Here is an 8,079-nt window from a genome sequence, read left to right on the forward strand (position 1 = left end):
ATCTTTTCTTAAAATTTTGGTGGTAGTTTGAAAACAAATATTGTTCCTATAGGGCAGAGAATATAGTTTAAATATATTAAATCAACTAATATATTAACTATTAACTAATTCAAATATTTTATGTTTAAGGTTTTCTTATTTATTAGAGATGAATGATACATCTCATTCTCTTATTGCTACTACCTTTTTTACTTTTCCTCACATTTCTAAGTTATTTATATTTTTGTACTGTTATTCATAATACCAAAGTAAATGATTTCTAAATGTTTATTGTGGCTTGTACTCTTTAATTCTTTGTTCCATTTCATTTTTTTGCCAAAATTCCATTTGTCTAATATTAAAAATACCATCTGTGCTTTATCCCTTTGTATTTTTCACATCTATTTTTGTCATTTCTTTCACTTTTAACTTGAATATGTGACTTTTAGTCTTTAAAGTAGTGTATACCTTCATTGGATCTTGTTTCATAACCAATTTGTTATCATAAAATATGGTGACACTTCAGTCATTTTCCCTTATGCTTTTTGTTTTTTTATCCTCGCTTACTCTTTTCCATTTTTTTCTATGCTAAATGGTATGTTCTCTTTCACCCACTGATTTAAAAGTTGTGACTGTTTCTGTTCCACGAGTGATTTCTCTAATTAAAAATATGTGTATTTGAAACTCCTTTTTCTCTAACTGCCAATGTCAAAAATCAAATGGCATTCATAAGCCCTACCCATGAGCGATGATATTTGGCCTGCCTTTCCTTACTTTCTTACTTGCTTTCACAATTTTCTAGATTTGGTTTTTAATAATCTAGGACATTAGATGCATATTATTTAATATATTTATCATTATTTATCTATTCTTTAGGGAATAATTTGTGGTGTTTGCACAGTTTTATAATTATATTGTTTGAACTTATTTAATATATAAGCTTCATTGCTCACTGACAATTCTAGGAAACTACAATTCTCTCAGTCTTGGGATGATTATACGTCTAAGCTAGAAAGCATTTCAATTTTTTAGGAAGAGTTGATAATCTTTGAAATATCTGGGTCCTCGCGGCATGTCTAAGGATTTCTGTTGTCGGAGTGCCTATTTCTCCATTATATTCAGTAGGCACAGTGTCAAGGACCCAAGATATTTTTAGGAACCCATAAAAATATTTTCTTTAAAAATTGGGAGAAAAAAATTAATATGATCCAGCCTGGATCCTATTAACTTTTACAGATACCATTTTAATATCTTCTTGTGGAGGAAGGGACCCACAAGGGCAAAAGTGCCTAGAGCCCATGAAAGTCATAATGTGACTTGACACACAAAGACTTTAAGTCAGCTTAAGTCACCATCTTTGCCCTCAAAACTCTATTGACACCATTCAATTGACTTCAATGTTATTGATTGAGAAAATGATGGCTTTGGTTTATTGGTACCTGACCTGATCTTTTGATCCTGAAGTTTTTTATTCCTTATGTTCAACATATTACGAGTATGGGTCTAGACGATTATCATTAACTTCATCCAAAATGCAGGAGGGTCTCCAATGTGTTTCTTCAACGAGTCAAGTTGTCTTCTGTTTATCTGTTTTGCTTGGTGACTTTTTTATGTACATGGTAACTTATTGCAAAGTAAGTGCTCCATGACTCTGATCATTCTCCCATCATTTTTGACGGATTCCTGGGAGGATTTCTCAGGCCAATTCTAGAGTCACCAATCTGCTGTTCATTGCCCCTCTGCCAATTTTTTTCTCTTCTTTTCTTTTAAAATTTCCTTCGAGAAAGAGCGGGCACAAGCAAGGGGGAGGGGCAGAGAGAGAGGGAGAGAGAGAATCCTAAGCAGGATCCTCACCCAGCACGGAGTCTGACTCAGGACGCTGAGATCATGACCTGAGCTGAAATCAAGAGTTGGACACTTACCCGACTGAGCCACCCAGGCGCCCCACCTCTCGGCCATTCTTGAGTCAACAGTCAAGGTTTTTCATCCCCTTGCAGGATTTCTTGATCTCACCTGTTCCTTCTTCATAACAATTACCACAGAGATAGAATTCTGTCTTTAATCTTGCTACATACTTAGCCCACATTTCCAAAGTTCTTTTCTGCATCGTTTAGTAACAGTAGCATGGGTATTCATTCATTGTGATTCCTCGGTGTAACTGTCTTCTTTGCAAATGCAATTTGTATGTTAGCAATGTTTTCTTCCTTTTTCCCAACTTTATAAAGGAAGGTCTTTTCTTGTCCAGCATTGGCATTTGAGACAAGTTCCATCCGAGAACATAAAGGTCTGTAGTCATTCTGGCCCAAATTAAGAGAAGGGACATTTTGAATAACGTATGCTGTTCCTTTGATCTTTTGAAAGCCAGCAAGGGTACAGCTGGGGGGTTCCAGAGCCAAGAGCTATGAGAACAAGGAGCTTCATCAGCGTGATCCAGAAAATCTTGTATGTATGTAAGTGGCAACCAGGAATCATTCAGGCCAGATCAGCCACTCATTGCCTGAAAAATTGCCCTCGGTAGGTGTTAGCCACTCACTGCACGGCCATCCACACCCAGGACTGACAGGAAACACATATGTCCTGTGGTTCCCAGGCCACGTGGTCTATAGTGCCTGGTAAACATCCAGGAGGTAAGGGTGAGACTGAGATGCGTCTAAGGCTCTTTGGCCTACACTCTGCCAGTCCTAACCCCTCCAAGGAAGGGAACACAGATCTTCGATCCCTTTTCTCACCCCTTGAGGCCAGTTGTGTTTCAGAATTCAGAATTTAGAAAGACAGAGGCAGAAGAAGGAAGGTCACCATATAGCAAGTATCGTGATGGGCAATGGTGGAATGTAAGTAATATCTCCATGATGGGTCACTTGAGACAAGGAAGCTGGGCGTCCAGTCAGTAGATGATTAAGGGTGAAGGAGAGGGAAGATAAGGCATAAATTCTCAGGTACTTTCAGCACTTCCACTACGCAGGTGCAAAGTAGACTCCAGTAGCCGGAGGGCAGTCCTCTAAGGAAGGGCTTCGAGTCTCAAGTGCTGGGAAGTAAAAGCATATCAAGAAATTTAAAAAACAGATCCCAGGGTTCTGACCAGAATGCTGACCTTTCACACCACATAGGTATCCCGGGACACCCCAGGCAGGTTTCAGGCCACCTCTTGAAATCAAATACATTACTCTGCTGTAAAAAATAGGAAGAGTCCCAGTAAGTGGGATAATGGGTACAAAATAATCACACTGGAGATTTTTTCATAATTAATATATATTAGACCGGTTGCTGAAATAATGTGACATGGACCATAAATATCATAGCACCTTTTTTTTTAACCTCCTCTGAGGTATGAGTGATACGTAAAAAGCCACACGTAAGTTTGGGGTTAAGTATACAACCTCCAGTACTTCTTCTGAAGAAGTGTTCAGTGTTAACTTCAAGCCCATATTGATTCAAACTAAGCTAAAGGCCTCCGTCCCAGCAGGTAAGGAACACGCACGTCATCTGGGGGTTTGTCAAGACTGGGTTGGAGGTGGGCATCGATGAGGTGGGAGCAAATATCCCAGTGAAGACCCAACACCACGAAGGATGGTTTTTCAAAGTTGTCCCCATACCCTCGCTCTCACTAAGCATGAGTTTCTACCTACACACTCTCTCCTTGAGTAAACAGCCGCTGTGGCCCATGGGTAAGTGTATGCTGTCCAAAGCCATAATTAACCCTTTACGCTTCCTCTGTGGGAACGTTTTCTCCTGGGCTCACAATGTCATGACTCTGATCCCTTACAGTTGACATTCGATTTTGTGGCCAAATCCATTTTGGTGCCAATTTTGAAGACAAAACTGTGCTTTCTCAAATCTGGGGCGCCTGGGTGGCTCAGTCAGTTAAGCATCTGCCTTCAGCTCAGATCATGACACCAAGTCCTGGGATCGGAGCCCCGCATCAGGCTCCCTGCTCAGGAGTCTGCTTCTTCCTCTGCCCCTCCCCCTGCTCATGTGCGCTTTCTCTCTCCCCACCCCAAATCTCAAAAAAGAAAAAAAATCTACTCCTGTTTTGGAATTGCAGATATGGGACCTCAGGGCTCTCCGGGGAGGTTCCTTGAGCTCACTTACGCCCCGCCCCTTGACTCACCTCCCAAGCGAGCTGTTTCTTTAAGCAAGTGAAATGGCAGGCAAATTCCTCCACGATCCAGGAATAGCCATGCAGCAGAAATTCCTCAAAATTTCCAGAATGTGGAAGCCACACTACAACACTGAGGTAGCTTCTATTTTATTTTCCAGTGGAAATCAGGGAGGGGAAAAATGTGTTTTCTCAGACTGCTCGCTTCCCCCAAAAGTCCTGCTTATGACATACAACCCTGGAAGTGGGGGGGGGGGGGGTGGCAAGAGCCGTGCACTTTCCAACAAGGTGTCCTGCTTTGCTAATCAGGGTCTTTATTGCCGCCAGCATGTACTAAGTTCTTTCCGAGCTATTTACTGGAATGTCTACCAGTGTGTATGTGTGTGCTGTTTCATGTTTCTTGGCCTCATTTCAGTCAAATACCCCCTTCAAGATGCAAACCCTGTTGTGTGCCTTCCCATATAGCTGGCAACATTTGTGTGTCAGGAACGTTTATCCGTTAATTTATACCAACTGATTATTTATAGAACCAAGTATTATAAGCCAATTTGCTTTGGTAATTTGGAAATCACACGTAGTAAGTTTTTCTGGCCTTAGGGGACAAAACATTCTAATCTACCACTGTGTCCATCAGATTGGAAATGTCTCCTCTATAGGAGCAGAGTTCCCAAAGGACTCCAACAGGGGAAACATTAAGTTTAGGGAAAAATAGAAAATTACTTGTTTTTCTTCCTTGCCCGTCCTAAGAACCAAACTTTGGACAGACAATGGTCTGGAGCATACCTTAGCTAGTTGTGGAAGGTTTAATCTTCTGTAGACCAGTGTTAAAAGTGTGACCAAAAGTCAGATCGGAATGAACCCCAGTCTGCTCACCAAACTCTAACCCAAATCTCACACATCGTGAAGAATCAGTAGATCACCAGTGGAACTCTGGCTTTTAGCTCCAGCTTCTACGTCCCTTGGGACCCGAATTCCGGACAACTGGAACATAGGGCAGCAAGGGCTCTGAAGCCAGGCAGCCCCAACTTCACCGGGTCTGGGTCTAGCTTTGGAAATTAATTTCACTTCTAAAACCTGAGAGTTCCTTATGAACTGTGCTTCTTACCACCTAACCCATAGATTTGTTGGGAAAATTAAATGAGAGGACACTCTTGAAAGCACTGGCCATCTCAGAAGAGGCTCTCAAAAGTTGCTATCACCATTGTCACTAGTGAAAAATGTTCACCCCAGGCCATTGCCTTTGTCAAAAGACCCAAGGTATGTGATAGCTTCGATGCTCTCCTGTCTGTGCTATTTGCTATAAAAGTTGACTAGAAACCCGGCTTCCATTGTGAGGATGCCCAATCAGCCACCCACCCGGAGAAGGTGCATTTCTTGCTGCAGGTGTTGACCAACAGAAGTGCACAAACCAGCTGCGGGACCAACGCGCTGGAGGTGAGCACGGGCCACAGACGGCTACTCAGAGCCTCTGGTTGAATGGCTTTCTCCAGCTGCATGACACTGAGCTAGGAGCTGGGAACCCAACTCAAAGAGAGTCCTTGCCTTCCAAATCGCTACCAAAGGCAATGGAACAACGCAGCCAATGCCCAGTGTCATAAGAGAGGTACTGGGCTTACTGAATCCAGCATTTAGGCCAAGCCTTGAAGATGGGCAAAATTTGAAGAAGGGTAACTGGAAGGGAAAACATTGCACCACGAGGTGAGGGGGGTTACTTCCTTGTCACCAGTAACGTTATCAAAAAAGATAAGAGTTGACCAAACAGCGCCCAGGGGAGTCAGACTGGCCTCTTGGGTCGGGCAGGACTCTGGGCGGGGGGTGTTTCATGGGGGCAGGGGAGCACACATTTCTGTGGCCTGTTCCCTCTATGGAACTTCCGCTTTGCTTTTTGTCCCCTAACAACATAAATTTAGGGGCACATTGAAAAGGAATTTTCCTTTGCCCTCTGAGGGCTAAAAGTAAGTGCATTAAACAGTGCGTTAGCAATTCATAGGCAGTTTCTATTTTTGTTTTTTTTTATTATAATAATATTTTTTTATTATAGGGGCGCCTGGGTGGCACAGCGGTTAAGTGTCTGCCTTCGGCTCAGGGCGTGATCCCGGCGTTATGGGATCGAGCCCCACATCAGGCTCCTCCGCTATGAGCCTGCTTCTTCCTCTCCCACTCCCTCTGCTTGTGTTCCCTCTCTCGCTGGTTGTCTCTATCTCTGTCAAATAAATAAAATAAAATCTTTAAAAATATATATATATTTTTTTTTATTATGTTAGTCACCATACAGTACATCCCTGGTTTTTGATGTAAAGTTCGATGATTCATTAGTTGCGTATAACACCCAGTGCACCATGCAATACGTGCCCTCTTTACTACCCATCACCAACCTATCCCATTCCCCCACCCCCCTCCCCTCTGAGGCCCTCAGTTTGTTTCTCAGAGGCAGTTTCTAGAGCTTGAAACACAGGGCACAGAATCTCAATATTCTGCCTCCTAAGCTACTGACTCAGGAACAGACCTCAGATCGTCTCCTCCGCTGCCCTAGGCAGAATCTGCAGGAGAAGTCATTCCAGAAAGTTCCCCCAAGCTTGAACATCTGTGGCTCTCAGATATTTCGTTCCTAGCCCAGACTTCCTGTCTGTGCCAACCACTGTGATTAAAAATGCATCCAAAGTAAACTTCAGACAACTGAACCTTCCTCGGCAACGTGGGGGGCACTTGGTATTAGAGGGTGGTCACCCCAAGTCATTGTAAACGTTGCCCCAGGTGCTCAGCAGCTGGCTGGAATGGCTTGTGAAATTCTATCCTTCCAGCTCCCCAACACGCTGAGAAGTAACCCAGGGAAGCCAACAAGCCTGTCCCACCTGTGGAAATTAATGGTGCCAACTCAGCATATTGGCAGAGAAAAGAAATTTACACAGCAAACAAACCTGCTGAAAAATTGGAAATATTTGCTTAACAGAAGCACATTGATTAAAGTCACTCCAAGATCAAATTACTCTCCCAGCCCAGGCAATTTCACCCCGGAGGGCAGCAGACATCTATTGGCAGAGTATTGATGAAAAGCTCAACCCTATGTCTAGAAGCACCATATTAGGGGTGTTAATCTCAGAAGTGGTCCATAATTTTACTCCTACACTCTTCGTTTGGAAGAGTTTAATTCCAATACAAACAGTAATAAGGAAATAAAATCATTGATGTATGTCTTTCCAATATCCGTCTTCGGTAAGAACTTTTCATTTCTATGGTCAATTAAAGCTCATCTTAAATAAAAAGTTAAGCTCATTTCAAAAAGACTTCCAAGGTTATTTGGTTTCTCAAATCCTCTACAATTTCAAAGGAAAATAAAAAGCAGAGCCAAAGCCACTTCTTAACTACAAAGGCAAGCAAGTCACCAAATAAATGTTTAACATGAGAGTTATAACATAATTTCTATATGGAGAGCATACTTATATATAAGGATAACATACATAAGGAGAGATACCTACCAAGAGAGAAATCAGCAGGTCCAAGAAAGGTCCCTCACCCGGTACCTGAAGAGAAGGGCATTTGAGGGCCAGGCCAAGGTCAGCTCGCTACCCTAGGACAGCTGCTTGAAAAGCCGGGCTAAGATCTCTCTAGGCCAGTGCAGCTAGCCAGCTGAGAAGCCAATTCTTCATCGCAAGCCCAAAATAACTCACATTCAATTTGCCACAGCATTTTACGTAATCTGAGAAGGGGCAGCCTGTGCTTTGCCTGCCTCTGCTTCCTCAGACCAGCCCCAGTGACATGAGACCATCTCAAAGTCTAGCTCAGGTGGCTTCTCTTGTGACCCTCTGAGAGACGGAGCCCAAGCCACACCCTGGAGAAGAACACTTCAGTGCAGGCCTAAATATGCAATAACTACAAGGCCCAAGGACCTAAACGTAGCAAGAAAAGGTAGCAAGGTGCACTGGGGCCAACTGACTACACGTGCCTGGACCTCCTAGCTTCTGCTGCCCTGGCTCCTACCAATAGGACCTGGGACTGCCCACCAC

General features: G+C 43.1%; 2 long non-coding RNA genes across 2 annotated transcripts; one reads left to right on the top strand and one right to left on the bottom strand.

Moving 5' to 3' along the window:
* Positions 1-383: 383 nt before the first annotated feature.
* Positions 384-7,838, bottom strand: LOC130541952 (uncharacterized). The gene is made up of 2 exons (XR_008956097.1): positions 7,552-7,838; positions 384-3,004 (listed from the first exon to the last, which is right to left on the bottom strand). It is a non-coding gene; the product is annotated as an uncharacterized LOC130541952 (long non-coding RNA).
* LOC123001673 (uncharacterized) lies at positions 4,112-5,806 on the top strand. The gene is made up of 3 exons (XR_006410810.2): positions 4,112-4,213; positions 5,195-5,332; positions 5,459-5,806. It is a non-coding gene; the product is annotated as an uncharacterized LOC123001673 (long non-coding RNA).
* Positions 7,839-8,079: the final 241 nt, after the last annotated feature.

The sequence above is a fragment of the Ursus arctos genome, unplaced genomic scaffold, assembly GCF_023065955.2.
Source record: "Ursus arctos isolate Adak ecotype North America unplaced genomic scaffold, UrsArc2.0 scaffold_28, whole genome shotgun sequence".
Classification (NCBI taxonomy): domain Eukaryota; kingdom Metazoa; phylum Chordata; class Mammalia; order Carnivora; family Ursidae; genus Ursus; species Ursus arctos.